This window comes from Quercus lobata, chromosome 11 (assembly GCF_001633185.2).
Source record: "Quercus lobata isolate SW786 chromosome 11, ValleyOak3.0 Primary Assembly, whole genome shotgun sequence".
In the NCBI taxonomy this organism is placed as follows: Eukaryota; Viridiplantae; Streptophyta; class Magnoliopsida; order Fagales; family Fagaceae; genus Quercus; species Quercus lobata.
Window position 1 is genome coordinate 48,883,634 of NC_044914.1, and position 19,556 is coordinate 48,903,189.

Here is a 19,556-nt window from a genome sequence, read left to right on the forward strand (position 1 = left end):
ATTGTGACATTTAATATGATAGTCATTTTCAGGTAGAAAAATGGCTTCCCTGGAAAATACCTTCTCTGAAAAATGCCTTCATTTTCAGGTAGAATTGTGATGCTTAATGACTGTGTAAGCTGACTTATTGACATTGAATGTTCAAATAGTGTGTAAAACACCTATAAACATTTAGACCCTCAAATTACAAATTACTAATTCAAGCTTATTATCAAACAATGTATGTGTGGAATATGAAAATAAGCTAAAACAGAATTGATAAAACAATCTAAACCGAAAATAATCACAACCATAGCAGTAATTAAATGGAAAAGATTAAGGGAAGAGAGATGCAAACACAAAGACAACACAGCGATGTGTTATCGAAGAGGAAACCGGAGTCCTTAGCGTAAAACCTCTCCGCCGCCCTCCAAGTGGTCAATAATCCACTTGATAATAAAGTTGGGATATGTGAACAACAGAAGATCCTCCAAGCCTAATCTACCCAGTGTACCTAAGCCCTCCAAGCTTCTTGCTCCAATGAGGTTACGCTGAATCTTTGTCTTCTCTAGCTTATCAGATCCCGCAATTAGCCCATTGCATCAACCAATATCAATTGATCCCTTCCTAACTGCTTCCCAAGCACCAAATAACCTTCTCACAGATATGGGTATGGTGAGATAAGGATTTGGCTAATGTACCTCTCAAGGACGAGGTGAGAATAGAGGAATTTGGAGAATCAAAGTATAAAGATTGTGGATGAGTCAATCTTGTTTTTCTCTAGGGTTTCTCTCTCAAAATTCTCTCTAAAAGCTCTCTACAATACATGGGTATAAGGGTATTTATACTGGTGTGTGTTTGAAATTCGAAAGGTCAAGTTTGTAACAAACAGAGCTGTCTAGCAACTCGGGCTCTCGACTGGAATGAGTCGAAGTTTGGGTTGCGAGCTAGCTGCCTGGCCAAACTGGAAGTTTTGTCCTGTAGTGCTCTAGCTGACATGACTCTTCAGCTCCCTTGCATGCTTCACACGTGTGCCTCTTTTGGCAACTCGCCAGTCGCGAGCCAGTCGCGAGCCAGTTGCGAGGCCCTGCTTAAGTGCACACTCTAGAGCTTTTCTTCACACTCTCTCACACACTACTTTTACATGATTCCCACCTAAATACAGGGTTTCTAAATGCTGAATTACAAGCAAATTGGTACGGAATAAAGCTAACAAAATGGTTGATTAAATTCAACCTTACAAACATGATGCAATTTCCAATTGAATGCATCATTTTCAGGTAGACTTCATAATTTCCAATTGGTAGGGAGACTTCATAATCCTCAATCAAACCATATATCAAAATATTTTTCCCAAAAAAAAAGGGTCATGTCTTTGATTTTGAGCATTCTTTTCTTCCCATTTTGTACTTCACTTGACACCTTAACACCAGACCAATTCATCAAGGATGACCAATCTTTGGTTACCAAAGGAAATAATTTTGCCTTAGGCTTCTTCAGCCCTGGCAACTCCAGCTATCAATATCTTGGTATTTGGTTTGTCAAAGTGACAAAACAAATTGTTGTGTGGGTTGCAAACAGGAATGATCCTATTAATGATTCCTCTGGAGTTCTCTCCATCAACCAGTTTGGAAACCTTGTCCTCCATGACTGTTTTAACCGTCTTCTTTGGTCTACAAATGTTTCGTTACAAGGGACAACCTCCTTTGTTGCTCAGCTTCAAGATTCAGGAAACCTGGTATTGATCCAGGGCAATAACAAAAAGGTGTTATGGCAAAGCTTTGACTATCCTACAAACACTTTGCTTCCAAGCATGAGGCTTGGGTTGAATCAGATAACTGGGCTAGACAGGTTCTTGACATCTTGGAAGTCACAAGATGACCCCGGAACTGGGGATTGCATCTATAAGATGAATCCAAATGGCTCTCCACAAGCCTTCTTGTATAAGGGTTCGATCCTGCACCGGTCAGCTGCATGGCCATGGCAAACATTATCAGCATCAGCAAGAGTCTCATCAGGTTATAAGTATGATTTTGTCAACAAGGAAGATGAGGTGTCTTTTGCCTACTTTGTTGAGGATTTATCCATCATTTTTAGAGTAGTGGTTGAGAACTCTGGATTGCTTTAGAACTTTATGTGGAATGATCGTGATTTTCAATGGAAGGAACTCTGGTCAGCACCTAAATACAGGTGTGACAACTATGGACACTCTGGTGCATATAGTAAATGTGGTCAGGAGTATCTTGACAAATATAATGGGTTTGAGTGTACGTGTTTGACAGGGTATGAACCCCAGTCTCCGAAGGGTTGGTATCACAGAGATGGTTTTGAGGGATGTGTGAAGAAGAACTTGGGGTTGTCGATGTGTGGGAATTGCGAAGGGTATGTGAAGTTAGAAAGTGTGAAGAGTCCTGATTCATCTAATGCAGCTTGGATGGAGATGAGTATGAGTAGCTCAGAGTGCCAGCAGGCATGCTTGAGTAATTGTTCTTGCACAGCTTTTATCAGCATGGATATTGAAGGGAAGAGGACCCGTTGCTTGGCATGGTGGGGTGAATTGATGGGCATTTTTGAGAATTCAATTGAATGGAAGGATCTAAATATACGTGTGGATGCAACTGTGAGTTAGGTAGCCTTCTCTGCCTGCTTGCATTTTTTTGTAAATTTTCATTTCTTCCTATTTCACTTTTTTGGTCTATTTGGTTGGATGGAAAACTATGAAAGGAAAATGGCAGGTTTGTGGGACTTTACTATAATTTGGTTAGGTTAAATTTGGGTGGATGGAAAATGGTGGGTATGGGCCTACCAAAACTTATCCTCTCAAATTAGAAGGAAAAGGTAATAGAGTCCTTGTTAATCAAAGTATTTGTCCCTCTTGCTAAGGGTTCTCTTCACTAATGTTCAGGGTAATTGTCCCATCGGTGCTTTATGCCAATAAGGATTTCTTTTCTTTCATGTATACTCACAGTTGGTGATGCGAACCTCAATAGACACGCTTAGAAACCCAACAAAAATATTGGAATATGTTGCAAACCTCAATCGACACGCTTTGAGACCCAACAAAAATATTGGAATACTTGCCCAAGAAAGCTAAAATTTAGATTTTGATAGAAAACCCTAACCCAACGTTTATAAGTGAAACGCGAACCAAATGTATAAGTAACACCTTGACCCAATGATTATAATTGAATCACGAACCAAAGGTATAAAGTTTGAACGCCACAAGGAAGAATCCCTGATAAGTTCACAGTTCTTGAAGAACCAAAAGAAGAGCAAAGCCTCACCTTTTCTGATTTTTATTCAATAATATATGAAAAAACGTTTACAGACTTAGATGACTATTTAAGGGCTCCATAAAACTTGACAAATAAGAAAATATATTCTAAAATAACTCCTAATTAATACCTAACCATATCAAGAATAAAGTTTGACCTAAAAAGTATTAAATGCACCTAAAAACAAGGAAATAAATTACCTAAACCTAAAATAACGTTTTTTACATACCAAAAATAATAAATTACAATAATTAAATAGTAAATTGTGTCCTACATCAGTTGGTTTGTTTGTTTATATTTTTGTTTTGTTTTTGGTTTTTTCCACCAGCTACTTACACAAGGAAGTCCAAAGGTTTTCCTGGCAAAAAGAAGCAGCTGGTTACTAAAATATTGTCTTTCGCTGTGCCATTAATTCTGGTATCCTTGATGGCCTATATGTGGCTAATGAAGAAGAAAAAAAAAACAAATGGTAACATAAACGCTTGCTTTGTATTGTTGACTCGCTCACATGCACAGTCATTAGATTACTCCTCCATGCTATATAAATCCTCAGTTAAATTATAGAGCAATGTCTATCAAATATGCTGTAGGACAGTGAAGAGGAAATTGCACAATCAATCATTAAACTTTACCAGTACCAAAGGCTCTTTGGAGGTGTACGAGCTTGAGGGCAGTAGCAGAAATCCTCATTTATCGATTTTCAATCTAAGTAGCATAGTTGCTTCAACTGACAATTTCTCTCCAACCAACAAACTTGGACAAGGTGGTTTTGGCCCTGTTTTTAAGGTACAGCTACAATTCATATATAATGACATTGTTGATATCTTGCACGTTTTTCTTTCTATTTCATATTCCATTATTGTGCGGGTGTGAATGGTGGAAAATGAGTTTCATAAGCTAAGACGTGTTACTGAAGTAGCTGATAGAGGCATTAAAATCAATTTCTTAAAATTAATAGTTATGAGTATGCTTAATTTTGGATCATGAATTCAGGGTCAATTATCTGATGGACAACAAACAGTTGTAAAAAGGCTATCAAAGAGTTCAAGACAAGGAATAGAGGAATTCAAAAATGAAGTTGTCTTGATTGCAAAACTTCAACACAGGAATCTTGTCAAAATTTTGGTTGTTGCATTGATGTTGCATTGAGGAGGAAGAAAAGATGCTGACTTATGACTACATGCCCAACAAAAGCTTGGACACCTTCATTTTTGGTATCTCTTCTTTTTTAAAAAATATTCCCCTCATCTGTTCTATTTTCTTTTATTATATATGTCCAAGGAATATATTTGAAGTACATAAAACCACTTTTTTCAACACTATTGAAATCAAATATTTAGTACACTAGAGACAAATTTTGTTGTAAATCCTACAAGAAGTTCATTGCTAAATTGGAGCAAAGGCTTTGAAATTATCATTGGGATTGCTTGTGGGATTTTATATCTTCATCAAGACTCAAGATTAAGAATTATTCACAGGAATCTTAAAACTAGCAATGTTTTACTAGATTAAGAATTGTGAAATCAAAATCTAATTATGTTAATTAGGTCGATTGCTACCTTGTTTTTCAGGCCTTACATGACATCATATAAAAGGCTTATTATAGCATGACTTGAACAAGAGGTTTAGAGAATATTTTCATGTGCCAAAGAGAGAAAGCTTAAACTTCATTTTGATCAACCTATGATTTGAAAATCTTTATTCAACAATGGAGTTGGTATTTTGGTGATCTAGAGCTGTAGTCACAGAGTCTATTATCTCAATACGTTGCTGCAGAGAACAAATTTTTAAGGTGGTCCTTGGATTCATTTAGAGGGTCTAATTATGATCCCAGATGTAGACAATGAGAGAAGGGATTCATAGCTAGGAGTCCAAAAGGTATGAAACTGAGGTGGGTTCATGAGAAATGATCGATAATGAATTCATAAATTGGGTTTTGAGGTGGCTTGTTTGTTTGTATTAATTTAGCACAAACCCAAAAATAAATTGTATTAATCTAGCACAAAAACTATCAGAGAAAACGAAGAGATTAACACAGAATCATGGGTTTGTACAATGCCCTCAAGTGTTTGACAATGTCTTCTTAATGGCTTAATGCACCTACTCATCAAAGGGTATGTCTAATTTTAGCTTAGTATTATGTTTCTCACATTTGGTCAAACAGAATTTTTAACTGTACCAAATTATTTATTGATTCACAAAATTGGATCCCCTTAGAATTATATGAAGGATATTACTATTTTAGTGTCTCACTTGAAAGTTCAATTTTGATTATCTGTATAAGCCATTTCACAGCTACCTAGTGATGAAATTTTGTGATCTTTGCCGAGATTTTGTGATGCAAAGATTATGACAGAGAAGAAACTAAGCGAAGAAAAAAAATAGAACAGAGACTATGAAATCTTAACTAACTTGAAACCAACTCTAGCAAACTGAACTGACTTGTAATAGCTTTTTTAACGAATTGCTATAACAGCTACATAAGATGACGTCGTTTCGTTTGATGCTTTACATTTAAAAGGCTTTGTTTAAACGTCATCGTTTAATGATGGCACGTAAGGCCTAATAAGAAATGTCACCGTTTGATTTATTAATAATATTATTGGCTGTGCAATACATTTTACCTTGTCCGCTACCTTGTACTTAAGCCTTAAATGCTTGGTTGAGAATTTAGATAGTCTACTAAACTTTAAAGTTAATGAGCCGGGGGGCCACAACCTCTTACTCTCTAACAAAATATGGCAAAAGTGTATATATATTTCTCACAAGCAAACATTAACATAAACATTAACATAAGCATAAACACAAACTCACATACTAAATACCGTAATTTAATAATTTATTAGAGAAAAACAACAATATGAGTTTGTATGTATTTTAATAACTAAATTTTAAATATTTATATACAAAAATTTATGAATAAAAATTTAATGATGTGGGGCCCAATAATCCGTGGGCCAGGCCCATTTACTTGTTGGGGTCCAAAGGCCCAAGCCGAAGAAGGTGATGTCCCAGGCTCGGCAATACAAATACGAAGTAGTCTTAGGACACAGCCGAGGACGACTCAGTCATCGGCATAACCGAGATCTCACAAGAGGAAAGGGCAAAGATAGTATAGAAATAACTTTGGAAAAAATCTAAAATATCTATGACATTTAGAAAAGGGTACCCTGGGAAGTATAACGACCCGGGAAAGCTGCTCTTACTGCCATTCAATACTTTGCACCTGATAGAGCCGTACACTCCAGCTTTTTCAACCACCCCCAACCACTCCGGGTATGGGCTGATGGGACAAGTATCAGTCTTAGAATGTCGATTCTACACGTGGACGAAGGATAAAAAAACACAGGCTAGTATAAAAGGAAAGGTAAGTAATTCATAGAGGGGGCTGGGAAAAATGGCCAAAAAACCAGAGCCTCCCAGCCCGCCTCCAGGAGAAAGACTCCTAAGGCGAAGACGACTTAACCATGTATGGATGTCACGTAAAACCCACCGTTTGGCGACCAAGGCCTAGCCTTTCAAACCCACGCTCTACAAATGATGTTGTTTGGGCCTTTTTACGTGCGAACCCAACACTGTTACGGTCCGTCACGAATCGTGTCCTTACAATTGGCGCCGTCTGTGGGAAAGGCTTGTGTGTTGGCATAGGTGGTAGGTTGAGAGAGTTCTTTTGTCATTTCTAACAGTTGGTTATAGAGTTCTAGTGTAAAGTTCCGCTAGGGGCTATGGGTCTTAATTAGGGGCTACGCTTAGTAGCGTCAATCGCATGGATGGTTCTAGGGCTTGGCCGAGGAGATAATTCCCCTAAAGCCAAGATCCCACTCCAAAAAAAAAAAAAAAAAAAAAAAAATCTGAGTTTCGTAAAGTCGGCTACTTAGTAAAAATTCTAAGTTACTCAGTCCTCGGCTCAAATACTATAAAAGGTTAAAGCTATTAAAAGTGTTAAGAAGATGGTAAAACGCCCCACGGTTCAGCAACCTACAGGGGCTGTTCATTTTGCGGGTGGTATGTCTTCGGATGGTTACTTCCTACACCATATCGAGCATTCGGTTGTCGTCTCGACTATTTTTGGGGTAAGTGTTGTTTTCGCAGGTTGGCGTTGTTGCGCCAAACAACTCTATTAAAATCATGATAATATCTTGTTCTTAGCAAATATCTTGACCCCAGGTGTCATTAATCCAATGCTATATTATTGTGCCGAACAGCACTTACAAGTCCATAATAGCGCTTTTCTCTTTGATAAGGGATTACGGCCCCAAGTATTGTACTCTAAGGTCGGCGGTATTATGCCAGGCCGACTTAGTAAGCTCATCATAATGTCCTTTCTTTTTCTGCCTAATAGGAGTTTCAGCTCTAAGTACCACTTGTTCGATTCAGTATCATTAAGCCGGATTTTTTCTATAAACACAGAGCAAGATCTTTTTATTAACTAGAACTTTGGTCCTAGACGTCGGTCAAAGTTTAAAAATAAAGAGAATTCACAATATCATACGTCTATTCATCGCGTTATCATTTCGAAAATATAGAGATAGAACATGCGAAGTAAAGTAGTAACAATTTTTATTAATATAAAGATGTATTACAACGTACAAAGAGGGGCTTAAACAAGCCTATACAAAAGGTGGATCACCAAAACAAGAAAAAAAAAAAAAAAAAAAAACGACAACAATGCCGACAAATAAATAGTTAAATGCCTTTTTAAATTCGTCTCTGAGGTCCTTCCAAACTCTGCCTCAGTAGCACCCATATTGAGAGAAGGACCTTCTTCAGAAGAAGATGGAGGAGATGAATGAGAAGATAGAGGAGATGAATGAAAAGAAGGAGGAGAAGAGGAGGGAGGAGATGAAAAGAAAGAAAGAGGAGCAAAAGAGGGAGAAGGAAAAGCACCAGGATGGATCTGGTGGTGGAAAGAAGAAGAAAGAAAGGTAAAAGGAGACACCAGTGAACGAAGAGAGGAAGAAGCAGGGGCACTTAGTCCCTGCCTCGGTCCTGACTCCTAACACACTGGTGCTATGTTAGTTATGCTCATGAGAGAGCAGCTGGTACTGATGATAGGTGACCCCAGCTCAGTCACGCCGAAAGTTTGACGTGACGAGCCCCTGCTTCGAATTTTGGCTGAAAAGAAGGAAAGGAGGATCTTGAGTCTCCACCATCCCTGCCCTGACCGAGCCATTTTGAGTCTCATAAGAATATGGTGATTTTGGGAGATGTACAATTCTCCATTACTTATTCCTATCTCGAGCGTGTCACGATTTAGGGTGTAACCAGCGGGTAAAAGTAAACTCTGGAGGGAGTCTAAGGGTTTCAGATTTTGGGAGGGTTAAAAGGGTTCGTGTATGAGAGAAGATAATCTCTTGATTTTTCTTTTTATATGAAGGGCGAAGCGGGAGGTAATTAATGTGTTCAGATCTCCAAAGAAATCTGTAAACAAGAATATGCCCGCTCCACTTCCCCACACCATCAATAACCGTTAAATTTGAATGATCTCGTAAAAGGGAAACTATTAAAAGCACGTTTGGGATAACCAAACGGCATGAGTGCGTCGTAACTAAATTCTAAAGAACGTCTCGTAGACCGGTACATTTCTTGGGCAGACGAAGAAACGTCAACATTAATGAAGGACTGAGTTGAACGAGCTATAATAAAAGGCTTGGTACTATTAAAACCCTCCTCTCCAACCAAGAGATTGGACAGCAGGGTTTTGAGGGGCTATTGTGGGGCCCAATAATCCGTGGGCCAAGCCCATTTACTTGTTAGGGTCCAAAGGCCTAAGCCGAGGAAGGTGATGTCCCAGACTCGGCAATACAAAAACGAAGTAGTCTTAGGACACAGCCGAGGACGACTCAGTCCTCGGCATAACCGAGATCTCACAAGAGGAAAGGGCAAAGGTGGTATAGAAATAACTTTGGAAAAAATCTAAAATATCTATGACATTTAGAAAAGGGTACCCGGGGAAGTATAACGACCCGGGAAAGCTGCTCTTATTGCCATTCAATACTTTGCACCTGATAGAGCCGTACACTTCAGCTTTTTCAACCACCCCCAACCATTCCGGGTATGGGCTGATGGGACAAGTATCAGTCTTGGAATGTCGATCCTACACGTGGACGAAGGATAAAAAAATACAGGCTAGTATAAAAGGAAAGGTAAGTAATTCATAGAGGGGGCTGGGAAAAATGGCCAAAAAACCAGAGCCTCCCAGCTCGCCTCCAGGAGAAAGACTCCTAAGGCGAAGACGACTTAACCATGTATGGATGTCACGTAAAACCCACCGTTTGGCGACCAAGGCCTAGCCTTTCAAACCCACGCTCTACAAATGATGTTGTTTGGGCCTTTTTACGTGCGAACCCAACATTGTTACGGTCCGTCACGAATCGTGTCCTTACAAATGATATTTGAATAGTAATTTTTAAATTATTTTGATCGTATTTTTATCTTTGATTTAAAATTCTATTTCGTATTTACTATACTTATCTCACTAACTTATTAATATAACTATAAATGGTGTATTTGTGTGCAAGCTCACCATTTTAGTTGGCAAAAAAAGTTGTGCAATGAAAGAAAGATAAAACATGGAGTCAAATGTTTTCAAAATAATTTGAAAGACAAATGGATGAAATTATTATTTTAATGAAATTACTTGATTTGACAGTTCAAAAAAATCGATAAAAAAAATTGTTGAGTTGAATCTAAGGACTATGGTAGTTAATTGAAAATTTTTAAATCAGGACCCTATTATTAATCTGAAATGCAAATTATGTCTTTTAAGTATGACTGAAATTCAGTTATCTAACTTTATTTTCATTTAATCGAATTCTATAAATTTGAAATTTATTCAATGTAGACATTTTGCCCAATTTTGTAAAAAATAAAAAAATTAAAAAAATTAAAAAAATCATTAAAAAAAAATTTAACTAATGGAAAAAAAATTAAAAAAAAAATCACATAAAAAATTTATAAAATTAAGAAATAACTTTATAGATTTTTTTTTTCATGTGAGAATAATATTTTTTTAATAACAATTTTTTAAAAATAAAATTGGACAAAATACTTGAATTGAATAAATTTAAAAATTAATGGACTCAATTGAATGAAACTAAATTTAAAGAATTGTAATACCAAATTTGGGTTCAATTAGCATTTTAGCCTTTTTATTTTATATATATATATATATATATATATTTATATTTTTACGTACATTTATTATGTTTCTTCTATTGGGCCTAAAACGATGTTGTCTTGGTCTTCTTGTTATTTATTTATTTTTTTGAGAAACCTGACAAAACGTCTTGGTCTTCTTCTTGTCTAACACCTTACTACGGCACCATTCCTAAATGGGAAAAGGGGATTCGCAGTTGGAGAAGAAACTATGCGGCCTAAGATATAAAATTCGGGGTTTAGGCCCCGTCCTTTTAGTCTTATAACTTGTGATAAAGGGTGTGAAAGAGCTTGCTGATGCTGTCAAAGTCACCAAGGGTCATTTGGGTTTATATATCAATTATGAAATCTGGACACTTGTGATCAAATAATTAACCTCAAGTGTTTGACAATGTCTTTTTAAATATATAACAGTATAGCGGTTGAATTGATATTTGCTAGTCATCTTTAGTGCACATACTCTTTAAAAGGTATGTCTAATTTTAGAGAAGTATTATGCTTCTCACATTTGGCCAAACAGAATTTTTTAATTTTACCAAATTATTTATTGATTCAAAAAATTGGATTCCCCTAGTATAATATGAAGGACTTTAGGAGCTGTGTGGATGACTTTTTTTCATCACTCAATTTCCGTCACTCAATTTCCATCATTCATCACTCATCATTTTAAAATATCATACCCGTTTGGCACCATCACTCACTTGCTATCACTCAATATTTTTCACATTGTTTGTGGGCCCCATAACTGTCACTCGGTGCATTTTTTTTTCCAATACCCAGAAACCCCAACTAGGAAAAAAAAAAAAAAAAAAACCCAGATCACCCGAACCCAGTGAAAAAAAAAAAATAAATAAAAGACACCCGAGACTAAACCTAGTAGAAGAAAGGGAAAAAAAAAAAAAAGAAAAAAGAAAAAAAAAAGGAAGACACTTGAGACCGAACCCAGGAAAATAAATAAATAAGGTAGATTGGTTAAAAGGGGTGCAGTTGAGTTATGATTAGTGGGTCCTCCATGTGTGTTTAATTACAAAAATGTCATTGAATTATGAGTTATAGAAAATGAAAACAGCTAAAATGTGTTTTTAGTTTCCATAACTTATCACTAAAAAATCAGAGAATTGAGTGATGGAAATAGAGTTATGGTGGTGCCAAACGGAATTCTAGCTATGGGTCCCACCATTTTTGAGTTATGAGTTATGGAAACAGAGTTATAAATTATGGAAATTGATGATCCAAACACCCCCTTAGTGTCCCACTTGAAAGTTCAGTTTTGATTATCTGTATAAGCTATTCCATAGTAATCTAATGATGAAATTTTGTGATCTTTGCTGAGATTTGGTGATGCAAAGATTATAACAGAGAATAAACTAAGGGTCCGTTTGGATTGAGGGGGGAAAAAGGGGAGTAAAGTAGAATTAATTAAAAATAAGCTAATTTTGGTCATACTCTACTCTACTCTTCCTCTCTCCTCCTTAATCCAAACGGAACTAAGCAAAGAAGAAAATAGAACAAAGTCTATGAAATCTTAAGGCTTGTCTGGTAAGAGGATCTTTGTTTTTATTTTCAAAACAATATGAAAACAATTTTCAAAAAAATTGAAATTGAAACTAGTTTTTAGATAATAATTGTTACATTATCTGTGTTTGGCTCCCATTTTTAAGAACAATTTTCAAAATACTAAAAAATAAATATTTGGGAGACCATTTCTACTTTTTTTCTTTAAAAACTTTTTTTTAAAAAAATAACGTGTAGAATTTATAGATTTTTTTTTTTTTTGATAATGATAAGTTTCAAATTAGAAGTGTGAGATTTTTTTTTTTTTTAATTTTTTTTTTGGTGATAAAGATAAACTCTTTAATTTAAAAGATAGAAGAATTCAAAAAAAAAAAAAAAATCTATGGGGTCCAATGTTATGAATACCATTTTGGACCCATTTCGTTTTACTCATTGGAACGAAATGTTTTGGTACCAGCCTATTTTGTCATACCATTTCGGGGTTTCTCGAAGTTACCACTATTTTATAATAAAATAAAATATATTATTAATTAAAAAAACCATATAAATTATTAAGGGTTTTAAAAAAGGTATAAGTACATATTTCAACTAACATGTAATCTTTAAGCCCAAATAATAATAATAAGTATCAGTTCAATCATTTATAAAATATAATAAGAGTAATAATATGAAGAAAAAAAAACCTAGATGTTAATGTTAGTAGGTGGAACAGTGGAAGAGGGTTAATATATATATATAAATATATATATATATATATATATATATATATATATATATAAAAAGAGAATTTCAATTTATGGTGTCTATTCTTGAGATAGTTTTTTTTCATCAAACTAAAATACTAATTTGTTTTTAATGTAGGCATAGATTGAATTTCAAATCTCCTATTTAACCATAAATTTTTTTACCAATTGAACTAATTAAAATCCACCTAAGAGGGTTAAAACTTAAAAAGCTAGAACATTTTATTTTTATTGTTAGTTAACGTGGGGCTCTCAAAAACAAAACAAAGAAATAATTCAAATTTTAAAACACAACAAACAAAAAATTTAAAACAGAGGACATGGCATTTAAGGACAAGGAGGTTGACATGTACATTACCTGTACAGCACACAAATATAAAAGGGAAGGCAGATTGGCAGGGCCGAAACCCACCGGAAGAAGAAGAAGAAGAAGACAAGTAGAAGAAAAAAAAAAAAAAAGAAGAAGAAGAAGAGGGTAGGATTTTTTTCCTATTCTCTTCTGGTATCGTGGTCAAAAAAAGAAATGGGAAAAGGGTTTTCGCCTTTATTTAAAAAGTAACAGATTTCACATGAAAGTCAGGATTTTAGGTACTCAATGTGGGATTCTAAGTTCAACTCATGTTTTTAAGATTACTTTCACTTCAGGCACACAGTAGGGAGTCTATTAGAGTACTCCCTCTATTGTTGTCCGACACTTTTCTGTGTGTGTTGTGTTTTATTTGTGTGCATGTGATTTATTTATTTATTTGTTTTTGTTATGTGTTTGTGTTTTTGTATGTGTGTGTGATTTGGATTGGTAGTAGATTGAGCTGGAGAAAGAAAGAAACTATGCGGCCGAAGATATTAAAATTCGGGGTTTAGGCCCGGTCTTTTTAGTCTTATCACTTATGCTAAAGGGTGTGAAGGAGCTTGGTGATGCTGTCAAAGTCACCATGGGTCTTAAGGGCCAAGGAATTCTATGGCTACCTAATCAGTAATCACGCCATTTTTTAATTCATTTTTCTGACTATTGCTATCTATGTAATTCATATCTTAAAATTAAGTTTGATTAGCATTGGTGTTTCTACTCACTTTGGGCCCAAAGATGAATCATTTGTTATATAATAGATACATGCCAAATTGCTTATTGCTTGAGTGCTGAAGATATTTGTGATTTTACTTTTAGTCTTTATGTGTTTGTGCGATTGAAAGAATTTTTAGAATTATTCTGACTTTACAAGTCCTTTTACAATGTATGGAAATCATGCTTCTTATCCACCAAAAAAACAAGGGAAAGAATGTTTTGATTTTTTTTTCCTTTTTTTTTTAAAAAAGTAAAGATGCCTGTTGTTTGAAGTTCTCTACATCTGCTTTCTTCATATAACAAATTTTGCAATGGATGGGTGATATAGTAGGATAATCCATGTGTTTTAGTTATGCAATACAGTTTACCTTGTCCACTACCTTGTACTTAAGGCTTACATGCGATAGAACATACTTTGATCTCATATACTTGGTTGGGAATCCATATAGTCTTTAAAATTTAAAAATTGTGCTTCTAATTAGCTGTATTATTTTTTCCCTATTTGTCCCATTTTTATTTCCTTTTAAGACATGATTTTCTTACTTTTCTTTTTGGATACAATCAAAGCATTTGGTACATTGCATAGTGTGTACTAGATTGTAAAGGCTATAATCAACTGGTAGTAGGTTGATTCATGAAAGCCATTAAGATTTTTCGAAATGAGGTTAGCCAAAGAACAGCAGAATGCTCCGGGAATCAAGCTTGGCCAAAGATCAGTCATGATGATAAATTACCAATTACCAGCTCAGGCATCAGGATAGTTAGCTCTGCCTTGATAACACTTTAGATCCCAATACACCAATCTCAGCCAATTTTCTGGACAACATAAATGCCATTACCATCCTCATCAAACTATCAGTTACTCAAGTATGTGCTAAAAGTTAAATGATATTTTAACACGATGTTCAAGCCATCCATGAAATTGCACTAAAACTAAACAGTAAGATATTTAAGATTAGGTACTGGGATAATTAATTTGCATTTTTAGGTAGGAAAAAAAAAGCCTTCACTGAAAAATTGATGCTTGATGCAATTCTGGCTGACTTGTGATGGTTGGCTTATTGACTTGAAGCAAAATCCTTTTTGATAGGCTGCTTCTTTTTTTGAAAAAAAGAGAGGCGTGTGGTACTAAAAGAAACAGTTCGTCAGAGATAGGGATCAGAAAGAGAAGACTTCATAATTCTCTCTCTCTCTCTCTTGGTAGGAAGACTTCATGCCCACCCACCAGCCCTCCAAAAAAAATGTATGCTCAAACCATGGTCATGCCATTGATTCTGATCGTGCTTTTCTTCCCATTTTGCACTTCCGTTGACACCTTAACACCAGACCAATCCATCAAGGATGGCCAGTCTTTGATTTCCAACAAAAATAATTTCGCCTTAGGCTTCTGCAGTCCCGGAAATTCTAGCTACCAGTATCTTGGTATTTGGTTTGTCAAAGTGGCAAATCAAACTATAGTGTGGGTGGCAAACAGGAATGATCCCATTATTGATTCCTCTGGTGTTCTCTCCATCAACCAGTATGGAAACCTTGTCCTCCAAGACAGTTCTAACCGTCTTCGTTGGTCTACAAATGTGTCTGTCCAGGGGACAACCTCCTCTGTTGCACAGCTTCAAGATTCAGGAAATCTGGTATTGGTCCAAGGCAATAACAAAAAGGTTATATGGCAAAGCTTTGATCATCCTACAGACACACTGCTTCCAGGCATGAGGCTTGGGTTGAATTGGATAACTGGGTTAGACAGGTTCTTGACATCTTGGAAGTCACAAGATGACCCTGGAACTGGGGACTACTTCTAAAAGATGAATCCTACTGGCTCTCCACAAGTCATCTTGTATAAGGGTTCGACTTTATATTGGCGGTCAGGACCATGGCCATGGCACACATCATCATTAGCAGCAACAGCCTCATCGGGTTTTAAGTATTATTCTGTTAACAACAAAGATGAGGTATCTTACAACTACTTTTTTGATGACCACTCTGTCATTTCTAAAGTAGTGGTTGGCAACTCTGGATTAATCCAGAAACTTATGTGGAATGATGGTGACCTTCAATGGAAGGAATTCTGGTCATCACCTAAATACCGGTGTGACAACTATAGACACTGGTGCCTACGGTAAATGTGGTTCTGAGTCTGATGACAATGTTAATAAGTTTGAGTGTACGTGTTTGCCAGGGTATGAACCCAAGTCTCGGAAGAATTGGTATCACAGAGATGGTTCTGGGGGGTGTGTGAGGAAGCAGTTGGGGTTGTCGATGTGTGGGAATGGAGAAGGGTTTGTGAAGGTGGAACGTTTGAAGGGCCCTGATTCATTTAATGCTGTTTGAATGGACATGAGTATGAGTAGCTTAGAGTGCGAGCAGGCATGCTTGAGAAATTGCTCTTGCACAGCTTTTATCAGCATGAATATTGATGGGAAGGGGACCCGTTGCTTGGCATGGTATGGTGAATTGGTTGACGTTTCGGAGAATTCATATGTAAGGTGGGATCTAAATGTACGTGTAGATGCAACTGAGTTAGGTGGCCTTCTCCACTTGCTTGCATTTTTTGAAAATTTTGATTTCTGCCTATTTCACATTACAAATTGTGGACTCATTTTTTTTTTTTTTTTTCCTTCAGCTTCTTACACAAGGAAGTCCAATGGTTTTCTTGGCCACAAGAGGAAGCTGGCTATTACAATAATTTTTGTTATGGTGACATTGTTTCTGGTATGCTTGATAGCCTATATATGCCTAATGAAGAAGAGGAAAACATCCCCCTCAAAAAAAAAAAAAAACAAACAAAGAAGAGGAAAACAAAAGGTAACAAAATCACTTCCATTGTTTTGTTCACACAAACGCAGAGGAATATATATATATATATATATATATGCTCAATTGCTCAATTATATAAATGCTATATAAATGCTCAATTGCAAATTTATAGTCAGCAATGTCTGTCAATATGTTTTAGGAAAGTGAAGAGAAAATTGCACAATCAATCATTACTTTTTACTCGTACCATGGGCTATTTCGAGGGAAATGAGCTGGAGGAGAATAGAAGACATCCAGATTTATTGATCTTTGATCTAAGCTGCATAGTTGCTGCCACTGACAATTTCTCTCCAATCAACAAACTAGGACAAGGTGGCTTTGGTTCTGTTTTTAAGGTAAAGTTACAATTCGTAATGGCATCGTTGAATGTTGATATCTTGCATATTTTCCTTTCTTTTTCAATTTCCATTATTGTGTGTGTGAATTCAGGAAAATGATTTACATAGACATAAGTTATTGAAGAATTAGATTGTGGCATTGAACTCAATTGCTTTGAACTAATTGTTAGGACTAAGCTTAATTTTGGATCATGGATTCAGGGTCAATTATCTAATGGAGAACAAATAGCTGTAAAAAGGCTATCCAACAGTTCAAGACAAGGAATAGATGAATTCAAAAATGAAGTTATGTTAATTGCAAAACTTCAACATAGGAATCTCGTCAAGCTTTTTGGTTGTTGCATTCAGGGGGAAGAAAAGATGTTGATTTATGAGTACATGCCCAACAAAAGCCTGGATTTCTTCATTTTTGGTACATCTTCTTTCTATAAATCTATTGCATTCATCTGTTTTATTTTCTTTTATTATATATATTTAGAGAATATTTTTGGACTACATACAACCAAATATTTTTACACTATTTAATCACATTTTGAGTATTCTAGAGTTAAATTTTATTGTAGACCATACAAGAAGTTCATTGCTTAATTGGGGGAAACGCTTTGAAATCATTATTGGGATCACTTGTGGGATTTTGTATCTTCATCGAGACTCAAGATTAAGAATTATACATAGGGATCTTAAAACTAGCAATGTTCTCCTAGATGGTGAGATGAATCCAAAAATTTCAGATTTCGGGATAGCTCGTATATTCAAAGGGGACTAAATTCAAGACAAGACAACTAGAGTTATCGGAACATAGTAAGTACACATGTGCACACAAAGCCTTGCACACTTTCCACACATATAGAAAATGAAGGCCTATGCAAACTTTAACTCTATTTTTAATACTATTCACATGCAGTGGTTATATGTCATTAGAGTATGTAATATTTGGGAAATTTTCAACAAAATCAGATGTCTTTAGTTTTGGTGTCATATTGTTGGAGATCATTAGTGGCAAGAAGAATAACAGTTCTTATCAAACACACCCTTCCCTAACTTTGATAGGGCATGTAAGTAACAAAAAAACAACTGTCTTTTCCATTTGCATTTATAATACAACCCCCTTTGGATAATGCTATAAACCATATAGGTCTGGGAACTATGGACAGAAGATAGAGCCTTGGATATAGTAGATTCGTCGTTTATTGAGTCATTTGTTTCTCATGAAGTCTTGAGATGCATTCAAATTGGGCTCTTATGTGTGCAAGAAGATGCAACAGATCGACCAAATGTTGGCAATTCTTCTCATGCTAAGTTGTGAAACGACTCTTCCTTCTCCGAATCAACCTGCTTTTGTTTTCAGAAGACCTACCAAGGATTTGGGATCAGTCACAAGAAAGGGGTTTTATTCTATAAATGACGTGACAATAACTACGTTTGAAGCTCGCTAAAAGGTAAAGATTGCTGCATCTAAATTGCTTCTATAAGGATTTATGGGAACAATTAACATTTTACTCCATTTATAAGAACAAATATAATTCTTATTCTTTTTTTCTTCTTTCTTTCCTTTTGTACCAGGTGATCCAAAAGTAAAATATAAGTGTTAGAGAATATAGCCTACTTCAGTGGACTGTACTTTCCCCTTACCTCTATAAATATATATATATATATATATATATAATTGCAATGCAAGCCTCATATGCTAATAAGTAATAATTGAAACATATTAGAGAATGATGTAACCTACAGACAATTTCCTGTGCTCCAAGCATAAGAACTTTTAGGAAAGCTAAAAGGCAAACAAGCAGTCTGTGGTGGATAGTACTGTAGGAACAATGTTCTTTTAATTTTTCAAGTAAATATCCTCGTCATAATCAAATGACAGGACTGTGTTTGCTGTTTATTCTCACTTATTAATAGCTTATTTAATCTAATCACCTGAAACCCTTGGATATTTTGATTTTGTAATGTATGTCAAGTCTAGGTTTCATAGGCCTAAGATGAAGCTCAAAAGAAGACTGTTGTTTATGAGCAATTCGTAATTTAGACATCCATTCAATCGATTGAAAGATGATTTTTGAGGGATGTTGAATTTGACAGTGGCTCGATGCATTGAAAATTGTGAAACCAAAATCTAATTATGTTAATTAAGTCAATTGCTGCCTTGTTTTTCAGTCCCTACATGACATCATATAAAAGGCTTATTATAGCATGACTTCAACAAGAGGTTTAGAGAGAGAGAGCCTAAACTTCATTTTGATCAACCTATGATTCAAAAGTCTTTATTCAACAATGGAGTTGGTATTTTGGTGATCAAGAGCTAAAGTCACAAAGTCTATTATCTCAATACGTTACAGTACAGAACAAATTTTTATGGTGGTCCTTGGAGTCGTTTAGAGGGTCTAATTGTGATCACAGATGCAGATCGTGAGAGAAGGGAGAGTACGGATTCATAGGGAAGAGTCCAAAAGGTCTGAAACTGGGGTGGGGTCATGAGAAATGAGAGAGAAGGAATTCATAAATTGGTTTTGAGGTGGCTTGTTTGTTTGTATTAATTTAGTACAAACCCAAAAATAAATTTTATTATTCTAGCACAAAACCTATCAAAGAAAACGAAGAGATAAACACAGAATCATGGGTTTGTACAATGCCCTTAAGTGTTTGACAATGTCTTTTTAATGGCTTA

At 35.7% G+C, this 19,556-nt stretch overlaps 1 pseudogene; it reads left to right on the top strand.

The window, feature by feature from the left end:
• Positions 1 to 1,348: 1,348 nt before the first annotated feature.
• LOC115967042 lies at positions 1,349 to 18,416 on the top strand (annotated as a pseudogene).
• The last annotated feature ends 1,140 nt before the right edge of the window (positions 18,417 to 19,556 follow it).